We start from the raw sequence: 16058 nt of genomic DNA, 5'->3' as shown, positions 1-16058 counted from the left end.
GATCCCACCTGGAGGTGATGAGAGACAGTGACAGATCATCAGGGGCATTAGATTCTCATAAGTAATACGCAACCTAGATCCCTCACATATGCAGTTCATCATTGAATTTGTGCTCCCATGAGCATCTAATGCTGTCACTGAACTGACAGGAGGCAGAGCTCAGGTGGTAATGCCAGTGATGGAGAGTGACTGTAAATGTAGATGAAGCTTTTATCGCTCACTCCCTGCTCACTTCCTGCCGTGTGGCCCAGTTCCTAACAGGCCAGAAACTGGTAGTGGTCCATGTCCTGTGGGTTGGGGACCCCTGAGTTTAAGTATGATTTGATATGGGCAAGATGTAACCAGTTAGTTAAGTGCTTTTGATAATGTTAACTGGTCATGCTAGTCATTTTAAAAATATGTGCAACTATCATAGTGTAAGGCATTCAAGAATTAATGCTTAAGTGAGATCAACAATTTCACTTTTGTTTTTGAGATGAGGTCTCATGCTGTTGCCCAGGCTGGAGTGTGGTGGCATGATCATGGCTCACTGCAGCCTCAACCGCTCCAACTCAAGTGATCCTCCTCCTGCCTCAGCCACCCAATTAGCTGAGACCACAGTATGCACCACAACACTCAGCTAATTTTTATTATTATTTGTAGAGATGAGGTCTTGCTAGTTTGCTCAGGCTGGTCTTGAAAGCCTAGGCTCAAGTGGTCCTCTTGTTTTGGCCTCCCAAAGGGCTGGGATTACAGGCACAAGCCACCATGCCCAGCCTTCTATTTTTTAAAATAATAATGAGAGATACTTTGACATGACCAAGAAACATTATTCACCATTTTGAGAGTATCATCTCTGTAGCCTTTTACTACATCATTAAGGGAAGTGTTTTTGCCAAAGTGTCTTGCAGTAAATGCAGATTTGTATCCGTCCTTTTGTTGGGATATAAGGTTGAATCTCTGAAGCTGACACATTCATGGTGTTTTTAACTAGTGACCTTGACCAACTGAACCTTGATTTTGTGCTTTGATTCAACATTGAACCAACAGAGAGAGTCTCTTCCAATGCAGTGAATTAATGTTTACGTTGGGTGAGGTTTTACATAATCAAAAAACATAACCTATGCAATTAAATGTACAAACAGTATAATGTCTAATCTATTATATAGAGATGAGATCTCACTCTGTTGTCCAGGTTGGAGTGTGGTGGCATGAAATTAAATGTACAAACAGCATAATATGTAATCTGTTTTCAACTTGTTTATTCCAAAACAAAGGTGCTGCATATTTTATACCGGTCAATGAAATGATTCTCAGTTGGAGGTGATTTTTTTCCCTCTGGAAGATATTTGGCATTGTCTGTAGATATGTTTGCTTGCCAAGACTGGGAAGATGCTATAGCATCTAGTTACTTGAGGCAAAGGATGCTGCTAAGCACCTCACAATGCACAGAACAGCACCAGTAACAAAGAATTATCTAGCACAAAATGTCAGTAATACTGAGGCTGAGAAACCTTGATTTAAAAAATGTACCCTTTGCAGAAATCTTTTTAAAATTTAAGGAGATTAGACCAAGGAATTTTGGACAAGTTTGCATTTCTTCTTAAGGGTAAAATGTATTAATGCACTGCGTAACATTACTATCTGGCTCTCAAATTCTTTAATAATAATTGTGGTCAATTTGTTTAGCAAAGCTGGACTATCCTTCCAAGAGTTATTTCTTGCATAATTATAGATTAGCATGAACCACAAGAGACAATTTCATGAGATGTGGAAGTCAGAAATAAAACAGTAATTACCTTTCTTTTTAGGCTCAAAGTTGTATAGCAGAATTTGAGGCACCAGTGCAGTTCATTCAAGTTGTGCACGTCTAATGAAACACCTGGTTGGCCTGGGGCAGCAACTGAGCCTGCAGTGATCAAAGTTCCTCTGGATCCTTTTTCAGTTTCTTTGGATTCTGGGCTATATGCACATTACTCTATAAGGAAGGGTGGACATGTTTTCATTTCTCTTGGTTATACACATAGAAATGGAATTGCTAGGTCATGTGGTCATTCTATGTTTAGATTTTTGAGAAACCTCCAAACTGTTTTCCAAAAAAGCTGTATCATTCTAAATTCTCACCAGCAATATGATAGTTTTGTCTGGTAAGATACTGAAAACATTTTGTAGGTCTTGAATCTGAAAGGCTTGTCTGTTTTCAGACATGTTCTAATAAAAAGCTTGCCTAATATTTCTGAGGATATAGAATATTCATGTTAAATGCTCAGGCTCTGGAATCAGAACTGGAAATGGAATCAATCCTGCATGCCATTTATCAGATGTCTCACTTAAGCCAAGTGTATAGCCTCTCAACCCCAGCTTCCTTCTCTGTGAAAGGAGGATTCTAACAGTATCAGTCTCAAAGTGATTTTTATGAAGACTAAGCCCCATAGTGCCCATTAAGCATGTACCAGGTACAGGGTACATAAATAGCAGTGACTATTTGTATTTAATAACATCTTACACACCCAAAATTAAGGAAAAACCCAGTTTTTGAAAGCTAAAATAGAATAATCTGGTCTTGTTTTAAAAAATGTTTAAATTTGGAGATGATTTGCATAATCAAAGAGACCTATAAACAGGGGGCTCCATTTAGAATACAGATGCTGTATGATATATTTCAGGAACATTAAACTCTTGCAAAAATTTTGTCTCCAACTTACTGCTTGAGAGACGTTGAGAGAGTCACGTCCTATCATCTGGAACTCTATACACTGAGGGAGCAGGGTAGTAGCCATTTTTTAAGGCCCTTTTTAGTTCTATGGTGCTATATTAAAACCTACTTGTTAGGTAGATATGGGGGCATAGGAAGAAAACTAGAAGGCTTAAGGGTTGAGAGATATTGCCAACTGAGAATCAATCAGAAGAACAGATAAAGTGTACTGGGAATTTTAATGAAAGGCAATTTGGCTTTTGTACACACATTGATTTTATAAGATGAGGCATGCTGTAATGTTATTTAATTACTTGCCACACACTTCAGAGGAAATACATAACAAATATCATTTTAATGTGAAATGACAATTTGAGTAATTTAAATGTTGACCATGTGGTTTCTGCAGGACATGGGAGAATGATTAATGGATATGCTTCTTCAGAGGAAAGAAAAGAGAATCGGGGCTCTGCCATCCCTGTCTTCTGCCATCTTAAAATGTCTGTCCTTCTATGTTTACTCGGAAAACATTGCTACTTGTTTGTAAGGGTAGGTGCATATATGACAAATCAGAGGGGCTTGGAATGAAATAAAGCATCTAGAAATATTTTAGAGATGGACAATACATTAGTCAGAGCTCTTGGTTGTAAACTCAAACTAGCTTAAGAATACAAAGAATTTATTAATTCATTTGTGTGTGTGTGTGTGTGTGTGTGTGTGTGTGTTTTAAAACCAAGGAATATATTACTTTAAGCACAGGTGAACCAGGCATTCAAATGAGGTGAATTATGTTATTAGGTCTTGTCCCCCATTCCCAGTATATTTTAGTTCTGCTTTCTCTGTTGGTTTATTCTCAAGCTGGCTCTTTCCATGTAATGCATTTGCCTCAACTGAGTACTGTACCCATCACTAAACCAATTTCTGTGACTTTACCTCTCCAGGCCAGGGTTCAGCCTTCCCTAAAGCTGGAGATGTAAGGTTAACCTGACTCTCCTCCCTCACACAACAGCAGAAATTACATGATTTGAGAGTGAATTCTATTGGCAGGAGACATGAGTGCTGAGCAGTTAAAGACTAGGTTTACAGCAGAGAACTATGTATAAAACCCCCAACCTTTATTTTACTTTTAAATTGGCTTTACTATGCTTTTAAATATAAGGTGAAATTACTTTCTCAAGGTTGTACACTGATGGGAGAGGTGGTGTCTTTGTCTGTGTTTTGTGTTGCTATGACAGAATACCTGAGACTGGGTAATTTATATGGAAAGAGTTTTAGTTCATAGTTCTGGTGGCTGGAAAGGTCAAAATTCAGCATCTGCATCTGGTGAGGCCCTCAGCCTACTTCAACTCTTGGTAAACAGTTGCTGGCATGTGTAAAGAGCTCACATGGCGAGAGAGGAAGCAAGAGTGAAACCAAGGAAGCCAGACTCTTAACAACCACTCCCTCAGGAACTAATCCAGTCCTATGAGAACACACGCATCTCAGTGGGAGGGCATTGATGTATTTGTAAAGGATCTTGCTGCATGATTCAAACACCTCCCACTAGACCAGGCCTCCCAACACTGCCATACTGAGGATCCAATGTCAACATGAGTTTTGGTAAGGACAAACAAACCATATCTAAATCATAGCAGGTGGGAAGAAAACCTACCTGTGATCTCTAGTCTAGAGGTATTTCTACCATACCCTGCTACCTCCAACCAGACAATTAAAGAAACTTCTTTTTCTTTCCAAGGAAGTACTGTTAATTTAGAGTGTATGAGATAAGATGATAAAAATCATCAGAGGCCTGGAAAACATATTGTGCAAGGAGTAATAAAACCAACTGAAGGTGTTTACTTAAGACAAAAGACTGGAAGATGTTGGACAGATGGGGGAAAAATATAGTTGAACATCACTGTTGGAAGGACACCCTAGGGTATCATGATTCTCAGTGGGTAAAATCTACAGAAAGATTGTGGCTTCCCAAAAGGACCTGCAGGCAGACCTATTGAGCAGCAGAATGGATTCCTCAAGAGCCAGTGAATGTGCAGTTGGGAGAGATGCTCTAGAAAACCAGGGTGAACACTTACCAGGAATTCAATAGCACTGTCTAAAAGAAAAACAATGCAAGTCACATACATAATTGTAAGTGTTCTAGTAGCCACATTAAAGAATAAAAAGAAATGGGTAAAATTGATCTTAATAACAGTCTTAACCCAATATATTTAAAATGTTATCACATCTATGTATAATCAATATAATATTTTAATGGAATTTTGCTTTTTTTTCCCAATACTAAATCTTCAAAGTCCTGCATGTCCTTTATACTTGTAGGGCAGCCAGCTTGCCTAGCTGCATGTCAAGTGCTCCATAGCCATAGGCAGCGACTGCGTAGGCTAGGGCAGCATTTTTACATGGAAATCTGTGATCCAGGGGAGGACACTTTAACCTCTGAAGTCCCTCTCAAATTGGTGTCTGAATCTGTAGAAGGAACAGCTATGGTCACATCATCCTCTTCTTGAAAACCTTTAGTGGCTTTCTGGTATCTGAAGAAAAATATTGTACTCTCTGAGTCCTCTAATTCTGTATCTACTAGATTGTTATGGCCAAGGACTATGTCATATTCATCTTTTTCTCCAGGATTAAACATAGCATTGGTAATATAAAATGTACTAAATATCTAATAGATATAGATATAAATACAGATGTATAGATAGATAGTTGTTGTTATATACATTTGTTGTTGTTGTTGAATGGGTGACCTGAACTTTACCTTGCCCTCCAACTATCTCCCTATTCTCTTTTCACAAACGCTGTATTATACACAAATGCACTTCCCGTTCTCTTACCCTCTTTCCAATGGAAATGGCTCTCCTAACATCATTATTCAGAAGGAAGGAAGTGATCTCTCCCTAGAGATCATATTATATAATAGCCAAAGGTAAATCTCATTGAGAATAGGGACTCCCAGACTGATGAGGTGTTTGATAGCCTTGAGCCTTCTCACTCTGAATGTCTCAGTTTCAACTCTTGCTTACACCTGAGCATGTTGACCAAGTCCAGATCCAGTATTAGAAGACCTCTCACTTGACCTTAAAGCATCAGTTTAGACTGGATGGTCTCTCAAAATATCTTCTCTTGCATTGTGAGGAGGTAAGAAGCCTTGGTCAAGTGGAAGTTGAGTTGAATTGCACGTCTTGGGGATTTAGATTTTATTTTAACTTCATCCTAGACTGTATGACCTTGAATGTGGCCCTTAACCTCCATAGGCCTCAGTTTCTCTATTTCCAATGGATTATAAGGATAGCTATTCCAACTATTGACCAAGTAAGGAACATGACCAGTTTATATTATCTTGACAATACATTGCTGTGGTTGAATGCCAGCTCTCCAATCACATTGCTTGGGTTCAGAATTTTCTTTTTAGTTGAATGATTGGCTTATAAGAAGTTACTCAACCTCTGAGTCACAGTCACACCACTTTTTAAGTAGGGAATTACAAGTTTGTTCTAAGAATTAACTGAGAATGGACATAAATGTTTAGCCTTTATAAGTGCATGTTAAACATTTGCTGTGTTTTCTTGCTATCAGTATGGTTGAAAGAACATGCTTTATGTGATTTGTTGCCAGTACTTATGGACTCTGAGCCTTTCCTTCTTCATTTTAAGAGAAAATCTTTACATTCATGTCATTATTAGAGTTCTCAAGAGCATGAGAAAGTGGTATATGTAGAAGAACTTTGTAAAAGATAAAGTGCCATAATGCATGCATTTTAATAGAAAGAGAAACATCTCTGGAGTGGACAAGCTGCACACATGTTTATGAAAGACTGCAAATTCCAAGAAGACAGGTCCTCTCTGTATCTGCTCCATACTTTATCCCCAGCGCCAAGCACTGTGCCTGGCACATAAACAGTGCTGGTTGAATAAGCATGCAGCATGATTGCCCATTTGTTATTTGGCAGAAAAGATGGAAATTACTCCCAATACAAGGAAAACATTCAGGGTCTCCTGTTATTCTTTTCTCTGAAAGCACAATCACACCATTGGAAGAGTTACCAAAATAGAAAATGAAATCATTTGAGTAAAACGCTTTCTATGTGATTAGAGACCTTTGTTTCAGATGAGCTGACACCTATTAAAACTTTTAGAGGGTACTATTTTAGAAGCCAGGTGGCATTATGCAGTCTGAGTTTGCTTATCTTTTCATTTCCCCCTTTTTTAGTGTCTAAAACTATTTGCATAATAAGAGATTTTTTGTTTTCCTGGAGTTCAGGTTTCTGACTTCAGCACCACATGAATTCAAAATGCTAGAATTGTGATATCAAAATCATTTGTGTGGCAGTGCCTTGATGACTCTGAGCAGATTTGAGCCCAGTCTGGCTCAGAGACTGTTTTCATGCTAATACTGTTGGTGATTCATCATGTTTTTCATTTTCCTAATGGTAGTTGAGGACCTGATTCTCTATGGCATTGGCTTTCTGATGGGTGTCTGGAATAAAGAAGGAATGGTTATAAAAACAAGTCTGTGAAAACAAAGACATAAGAAACTCATGAGATAGATTAAAAACAAGCTGGTGCAGGCAGCAGTATACGTGTGCATGGGGGGATGGGGGACAAGTTCCACTTTTGTCCAAAGGATGTTCACTATTTATGAGTAGTTTAAGTTGCTTCTTGTAGAAAGTCAAATTACAAGCAAACCTTTTAACATTGGCCATGGCTGTAAATGAAATTTCCTCACACTCACTACCTCACTTATTTTAGACATTTCCTCTGCAGCATTCCTGAATGAAGGTCATCGTAATGGTTAACAAAAAATTGAGTTTTTATAACCACCATGTCTTAGACACTGTATTGTGGGTTGGGATACCACAGTGAATAAGAGACACAATCCCTGTCCTTCTGGAGTCTATTATCTAGTGGGGCAGGTGGGCATTAGCCAAATCATCAAATGAATAAATATGCAGAGGTTATTGTAGTATTGTGATATGAAGGCAAAATGTAAGGTACAATGGAGAAAAGGAAAGTGTGGTCCTGAATTATATCATGAGATATAGAAAGAATTTTCTAAAGACCCAAGTCTCTTGAAGCCAGGTGAAGAGTAGAGGGTGGAACCTTCCATAAAGGCAGATGGTCCTACTAGAAGTACCTGGCATAAGTGTGTGTCACTGACCAGGAAGGGGAAGACCCTCATAATTGAAAAGTGGACAGAAACTGGGGATCAGAAGATCAAATGTGGCTGCAGAGGTAGGCAGGGGCTAGATGGTGCAGAGTCTTGCAAACCATGGTTAGGACTTAGGAATTTTATCTTAAATGCAGTGGGGAATCACTGGAGGGGGTTAAGCAAGGGAATGGTCGTGTTATAAAGAAAGTTTAGTTGATTGAATGCTACATATCACATTCACCTGGTAGGTTCTCCAGGTTCTCCATCGTCTCCCTCCCCCATTGTGTTGTGGAATGAGGATTCCTACCCTCCATCCCCCAACCTTTCTTTTTTTTTTTTTTTTTTTGAGTCAGGCCAGGGTAGTATAATGAACAAAGCTCAGTTTTGGAATCATACAGACTTAAAATCTGCCACATGTCAGCTGGGTGACTTTCATAACGTACCTTATACTTTCTAAGTCTGAGCTTCCCCATTGGTAAAACAGGTTCTTGTAAGGATTTATTACAGCAATGTTTCTAAGGAAACCAGCATACGCAACAGATCCAGCAATCATAACTGTATGATTAGGTTTGACCTGCAGGCTTAACGAAATCATCTCACACATCAGCCTCCTTGTGGTATCTGGCATAAGATAATCTATCTATCTCCTTAGAACAGAATTGTAAACTGTCAAGTGTTCTGAGGCCCCTAAAATGCAGGTTACATCTCTTCTCCAGGCCTCTCCTCCCAACCAAGTTGTATTTCCTTTCTCTCTTCCCACTCCAAGATGGACTTGGACTTGGAGTCTCCCTGTGGGTCTCTGTTATTCTGTTTCCCACATCCTTGAGTGTGGTGTCTTTGTTTTTCCCTCATTTTTTAGTATTCTGTCTGTCCCACTGCCTCCTTCTTTCCCCTCTTTTCCTTACTCTTCCCTTCCCCTCCATTCTATCCTAACTTCTACGCAGAGTGAGAATTCTGGCCCATGCTGACAGTCCTGCCCACCTGTTTCTCATCTGTATAAAGAAGAGGTGGAGAGGTGCATTATTCCCACTTCATATTACTGTGTGCAGCTGTTAAATAGGCTTATCTTTTGCTTTGATCCATACCATATTGAATGATAGGTTCACTGAAACCAAAATAAGTTTATTTTTCTCCAATTGTTTCACAATACATGATATCTACTTGTTTCCTTGAAGAAAATAAATTTTACTCCATAACTGCACAAAGTAGAAGTTACTTAATTCCTCTTCTTTTGAACTTAAGATGGCTATATTAGAGAAATAGTAATATTTTTATTTTTCAGAAAACACTGTTAAATGTTACAGAAGATACAAAAGACATAATTCCTTAAGGAGTTTACATTTTAACAGAGATAGACACCACATATATAACCATCAAAATAATCATGTTATTATAATTATGAGAAGTGCTATGAGGAAGCCATAACAGGTGAATCCAGCCCCACAAGAGGTTACGAAATGTTTAATTTGGGAAGTACTACTTTATATAAATTAAGAATGAGTATAACATAGCTCAAAGAAATGGCACTTACAATGCCCAAAGTGGGTGAGACTTAAGCCTGTGTGAATAAGAAGGTGCAGTGGATTTTAGATTTGAAATGTGGTGATCTACAAGAAGAGATTAGTGTCATGAAAAGAGGCTGTGGAAGGAGGCTAGACAATGGCTTCATACGACTTCTTATGTAACATCAGTTCTGTCAAGGGTACGCTGGTGATTGAGGGCTAACCACCTAAGGGCCTCTAAGGGAGACAGTGAATATTAATCTGAGAAATGATTCATTATGGCAGCAAAGCTTTTATAACCCTCTCTGTCAGCCATGGAAGCATAATTAGGAGAGACTGTTGAATGGAGAATGAGAGAGCTTGTGTTCCTAGAGATTTGATATTATTTGAACCCAAGAAAGCAAAAGTCAAAAAGCTGATTGAAAACAATAATAATAATGTGCATTTAAAAATAAAGGGATAAACTACATGAGCAGCTGGAGGGAAAGTTTAAGTTTCTATGGAAACCTCTCCTAAAATGTCTCCCTCAGGCAGTGGAGCCAAATTCTCAAATGCCAGAGAGAAGTAGAATACAGGCTGAAGAAATCCTCATTGATCTGTTACACTGAGTGTACCACTTGTAGCTGGAAGGGGAGAACTTTGAAGTGAGTCAAGGGTTTCTCACCTGGCATTTCTCTTCAGGTGACTGGGTGAAGGCAGATGGGGATGTGGGGGCGATACCCAGTATTTTCTTGCAAGGGGCTAAGGCAAGAATGACCCAGATATTAAATCATATTGCAAACAAAAAGGAAAGGAAACAAAATTATTGTATTCAGCCACCAGGAAATGGTGTATGACTTGATGAAATAGTCATGTACTTGGAACCCTCCTCTGCTTAAAGCCCTGTGAGACATAGATCCTGCCTACCTCTCTCATTTTATTTTGTGTAATTTTCCCTCCTCTCTCAGCTCCCCACCTCTTCCCACTGTTCCTCAAAGACACAGCCTGGGTTTCTCCTTCAGAAGAAGATGGTATACCATCTCCCAAGAGCTGCTTTTAATTTGTATACCTGTCGATAGGCTGCCTCTCCTCGGAGCATACGCTCTGTGAGAGCAGAGGGAGCCAGGCTTCCTGGGAGCCACAGGTCTGAGAAAAGTGTCTAGCATAGAGAAAATGCTCAATAAGTATCAAATGAGGTTCTTACCCTCAGGAAGCTTGTGACATAGTAATGATGATTACAGGACACACACACTTGATGCTAGATAATGTTAATGCAGCACTGGATGTCAAGGGTTAACCAATCTCCCGATCATCAGGGAGAAATCTTTATGTAAAGTTTCCTAATAAGAATGACAGGATAAAACTCTATTAAAACCAACAATAACAAGTTATAGTTATTGGGTAATTTCTTTATGCTAGGCTTTAGTAGGTATTTTACATTCCTTATCTACCTGTACAACAACCTCTGAAGTTGGCCTTAGGATCTCAATTTTCTGGTTAGGAAACAGAGAGGATAAACTTATGAAACTGGGCTTTGAACTAAGGTTGGCCTAATTATTAACTCCAGGAATATATTATTTTGAGGTCTCCTGGCTCTGGGATTAAAAGCGCCTAGGGCTATCAGGTGTGGTGTGGTTAGGGTAAGACATGATGAGCGTCAGGTTGGTTGAATGGGATTGGACAAGATGCCGTAAGATTTTTAAATTTCAAAATGGGTTAAAATTTACTAAATATGTGATATGCATTTCTAGATCTTTGAATCATACTAGCCTACCTTACTTTAATGTATGTCTGTGGAAGGCCTGGAAATTTGTAGAATTCACACACAGTCCATCTCCCTTTTCATACACAGGTAGTACCATACCCATTTTTGAAAAGAGGCACCTGAGTCTCAAAGGATAGTTGTCTAGCTAAGGCCACATACAGTGCAGATTCTAGAACCCAATACCAAGATTCTTCATATTACATTGTTTTCTTTATGTGAATAGTTCTTGGTGTTAATAATAATTATTCATATTGACCTAAATTACTATTCTGTACCTTTCCTTTTTTATAGTTAAAACTTAAGGAGAAAAATCATGATTCTTTTCTGTGAAACAGATGCAGATGCCACCATTGATTCTTCAAAGCGTGAGTAAATTTTACAAAAAACAAAAATCTTATACTATTTTCTTTCCCCCAATCATTACAGTCTATTGAATTTAATCCTTTTGTCAAAGTACTTTTAGAGGGCGAAAAACACTAATTTTATTGTATTTTCTATAAATGACAGTCAACATAAAATCTTCCCCATTTTATCGTAAATTAATGAGTCATTCTTCTCAATGCTTACTTTTATGATATTGGTAAGTCATATAGCCTGTGAGCCACCATTCATATTCATACATTCATTCACTCTCTCAACCTCTTTCCTCCCTTTCCTCTTCCCAGACCTTTTCCACCATTAACGGTATTAATACCTTTCAGCCTACTTCTGGAATTTATTGAGGACTCCAATGACATAGTAGGTGTGAAAATACTTTATAAACTAGAAAGCATTCTATAATTCTAAACAACTTTTTTGAATCACTAGCTCTTGCCATATTATTTATATCTGTTCCTAGTATACACCAATGCATATTGTTTCAGTTCCCTTCCTTTTCCTTTTGCTATGCTTGAATTTGTCAATGTTTCCCTTAATGGCCAGTTTTGGAAACAATACTGTACTACAAAGTATAGGAGAAGGAAGGGCACAAATGTCTATCACCCTGAGTTTCAAGTGGCTGTCTTGCTATGGTATGTGATTTGGAAAGGTATGAAACAGTAGTCACATGGGACCTATGGAAACACAGGAATGTGATTAATATGGTTAATATATTTAATTGAAAAACCTGGAAACAATTTTAAAAGCCAGAAAAATACATATAAACATTTATATTTTTGGCTTACCTTGGAAAATTGGAACATGTGACAATATTATGTTTTTATTCTGATTTGCTATTTTAGCTAGGGTATAGCCCTTCAGATGGGGTATGAATTCTCCAGTCTTCTAGAAGCCCCAGCCACATCTCATTGTCTCCTTGATACCATGATCCTTGATCAACTTCCATTTATCATTGTATCTGACCTGTTTTTCCTACTGTGAAAGTGAAAGACAAAGAAGGCTGCCATGTTCCCAAAAAGTGACAAAGAATACTTATTTGTGGAAGACTATTTCCGTGTGTTTAAAATTCCAGCAAATTATATTTCACTTTCCTCATACCTGACCTACTTCATTCCTTTACTTTGCTTGCCTACCTCCTGAAAATAGTTGATTTTTCACCCCTGTCCCCCAACACAATATTTCCGTCTTGATCACCCTCTTCTTTGGAGTGGATATACATCTAGTCTGCTATATTTAGTCTCCCACCCCTGAAAGCATGTCCTTTTGACTGCATCATGCCTCATTGCCTCCATATTTCCCTTCTGGGTGGGGGGATGTCTACTTCAATCTCAAGCTCTGGGACACTTATTCCACATCATTTCTTCCCTGCCTCTCTAACTAATAGAATGTAGACCTCTGTCTTTTCTGGAGACTGGCAGAGAAACTTTCTCCCTCCTCTTCTCTCACCTTTGACTCTCTCAGGAATTCTTCCGCATCCATGCAGCTCTCCTGCCTGGCCTCCAGGTCTGCAGATGCCCACTTGTGCCTTTCAATACTTTAAATTGTCTAAATCTGTGATTTGTAGGAGTTGAGCAGTGGCTATGAAACATACTATAACAAAAGTACCTTGGTAGAGAACTTGATCATTTAGAATGCATCAAGAGAATCTGAAATGCTAGATACACTCCTCAACAATTATTTTCTTTGAGTTTGGAAACTGAGTGGTTTATATGTTGTTTCTCCTTTTCTTGACCTTTTTTTTTTTAAAACCATACCATGCATAATACTTCTATAATCAGAAAACAAAACTGATTGAAAAAAATTAAAAGTACTCTGTGTGATCTCATTTGAATGTTATTAACAAAGATTCTAGGTTAGCACATAAGGGGTAGAACATGAAGCAAAGGCAAGACATTTTGATTCCCCTCCTCCCCCTGACCTATACTCTCTTGTTGGACCCTGACCCATTGATCAGAATACTGACTTCTTATGTTGCTGTTTTGGGTGACTTTCTGGGCTTTTGCACTTTAGATCCAGAATATGTTTCTAGCACTGAAGCAAGAAAATGTGAGTGCCTGTTTTCTTTGCTTCCTGCATTCCCTGGAGGTAGAATGGTACAGGTCTGCAGCCAGGTAGGTAACATGCCTGAGTGGAGAGGGGAGGGGTAAGACAAGGTGAAGGGACTGGTGTGAGCTGGGCAGTGTAGGCTGTGTCTGAAGAGAGCAGTCAGCATGGCTCTCGTAGGTGCCAGCAGGAATGCAGGGCTGGTCCAACCTTGTTCAATGACTTTCGATGTGATAATATGGGTCAGAAATAAGAGATGCCCTGATTATTTTTACATGTTGCATTCATAAGCAGCAGTGTGTGTGACCCCTGGTACCATGTGGAAAGGGGTTACTCACTGCCAGCCATATGTCTTCGTAAGTCATTTAGTTTTTCTAGGCCTTGTTTCTAACCAGTTGGGAAGGGAAAAAAGAAAATACGATAGTACTTGCCTGGCAAAGTAGGGTGGTGTGGAGTCAGAGGATAATACATTCAAATAAATAACCATTTATTGACTAACTCTGTTGGAGTTAGCTAGATGACTAAGAGAAACTAAGTCAGAGTTCTTAGTTGCAAACAGCAGGAACAAACTCTCACCTTTTATTGGGAAATAAATTTGTAAGAAGACATGAATCTTTAGGAAGGCGGAAGAAGCAGGTGCAGAGACTGCAGCCAGAAGCATCATCTAAGATCGCACAGTGGGGTTGGTTAAGATGTTACTGTCACTGGGCACCAGATGCCTCAAGTTGTACAGTTGAAAACAGTAATCCTGCACACTGCTCCTATAAACACAGTGAATACTTTTGTCACTGTTTGCAGAATGGCCCCACTTTTTCCCATCACTAATGTTTAGTTTAACATTTGGTGCTGATGGGTCTGCTTGGTAGAGCCTGGGTCTCATCCCCACATCCTAGCCAAGAGACAGGCTGAGAAGCAGGCCATCTGGCCTTTTAGCCCCTATGGAGGGACACAGGTTGAGTTTGGTATAGTACAGGATTCCCTAATATAAGAAGGAGATTTAGACATTGAATGCCAAAAGAAACAATGTTTTCCAGAGTTTCCATCTTCAACAAATTTATTGTCTAATTGAAAACAGATGATGTTTTAAATATGCTACACAATTACAACTCAAAACCATTATATACTAATAGAGTTTGTATTAGTAAACTCAGCTCACTACTGAGTTTGCCTAGATTACCTGATGGAGAAGCTGCCACCAGATTTTCTCTTGGGACATCCAGTTCCTTCCTGGTGCCCTTTGTTCTGATTTTTCCTTTTGTCTCTGGTTTTTCCTCATATGGAAGTACTGAGAAGACCAGAATGCTGTGATCATCTCTAAGAATAGGAAGCTAAAAATACCCTGGGGGAGAAGTCAGGCTCCCTCCTAGCTGCAGAGAGCCAGACAATCTGCGATCCATCTTCCCTGTCTACCCTTCCCTTCCACACCTTTGTCTTTCCCTGGAGCATTGGGAGTGATGACACTATTTCAAATGTTTGCAAATTAATGAGTGAGCATTCAGACTCCCCACTGGCTAATGATCTTACTCTCACATTCCACGCTTCAGTGAAAAGTTGGGATTGAACACTAGATGGACTCTAAGCCTCCCTTCTAGCTGCCACAGAAATCTCTTGACATCTCAATAGTCTCCTAAAAGATTATAACTTCCTCGAAGGCAGGAATTATGTCTTTATCACTTTTATCCCCAGTGACTAACACCATGTGTGGTGCATTATTGGCAGCCAAATATTTGTAGAATGAATAAAAATGCAGTAGCTTTTTTTTTTTTTTTTTCCCCAAAAATCACTTGCAAATGAAAGAAACTCAACCTAACTAAGTGAAACTAAAGGAGGCCTTGAGTGGAACACATAACTGAAATCTCGGGGTGCTTTCTGGCCCAGGTGGGCCCAGGAAGTCTCTGGTCTCTCCCCATTCCCTGAGTCTTCTCTACAGAATTGTACTTTCTCATACATGCTTTTCCTGAATTTCGTAACAACTCCAGACTTAGCAACTCCAGGCAAAAAAAAAAGAAAAAAAAAATTATCCCCAGTACTTTCAGAAAATAAGACTTAATGTAATTGAAAAGCTGGAACTGCAGACTGACCCTGCCAGTGAGGCTACTGGGACGGGCTAACAATTGGCTTGGTCAGCACTGTAGCATCACCCTTGGATTCTGGGTGGAATCGATTTCCTAAAGCGAAAGTGAAGTATTATTACCAGTAGGCAGGAGAATAGATGCTGGGTTTGTTGGGTTGGATGATGGTACCGCGATGATGTGTCTACTAAAACCTGTGAACATGGCTTTCTTTAGAAAAGGGGTCCCTGAAGATGTCACTAAGCTAAGGACTTCAGAATGAGATGAGATTTAGGGTGGGCCCTGAACCCAATGATTGGTGTCCTTAGAAGGGGAGAAGACCCACAAGACCATGTGAAGGAGGAAGCACAGATTGGAGTGATGCATCTATATGCCACGGAATGCAAAGGGTTGCTGGCAACTGCCAGAAGCTAGGAGGAAGGCATGGAACAGATCCTCCTTCAGATACTCCAGAAGGAAGAAACCCAACCCTGCTGATGCCTTGATTTTTTTTTTTTTTT

Source organism: Mandrillus leucophaeus, unplaced genomic scaffold, assembly GCF_000951045.1.
Source record: "Mandrillus leucophaeus isolate KB7577 unplaced genomic scaffold, Mleu.le_1.0 Scaffold222, whole genome shotgun sequence".
Lineage (NCBI taxonomy): Eukaryota > Metazoa > Chordata > Mammalia > Primates > Cercopithecidae > Mandrillus > Mandrillus leucophaeus.
This window is presented reverse-complemented; position numbering follows the sequence as displayed.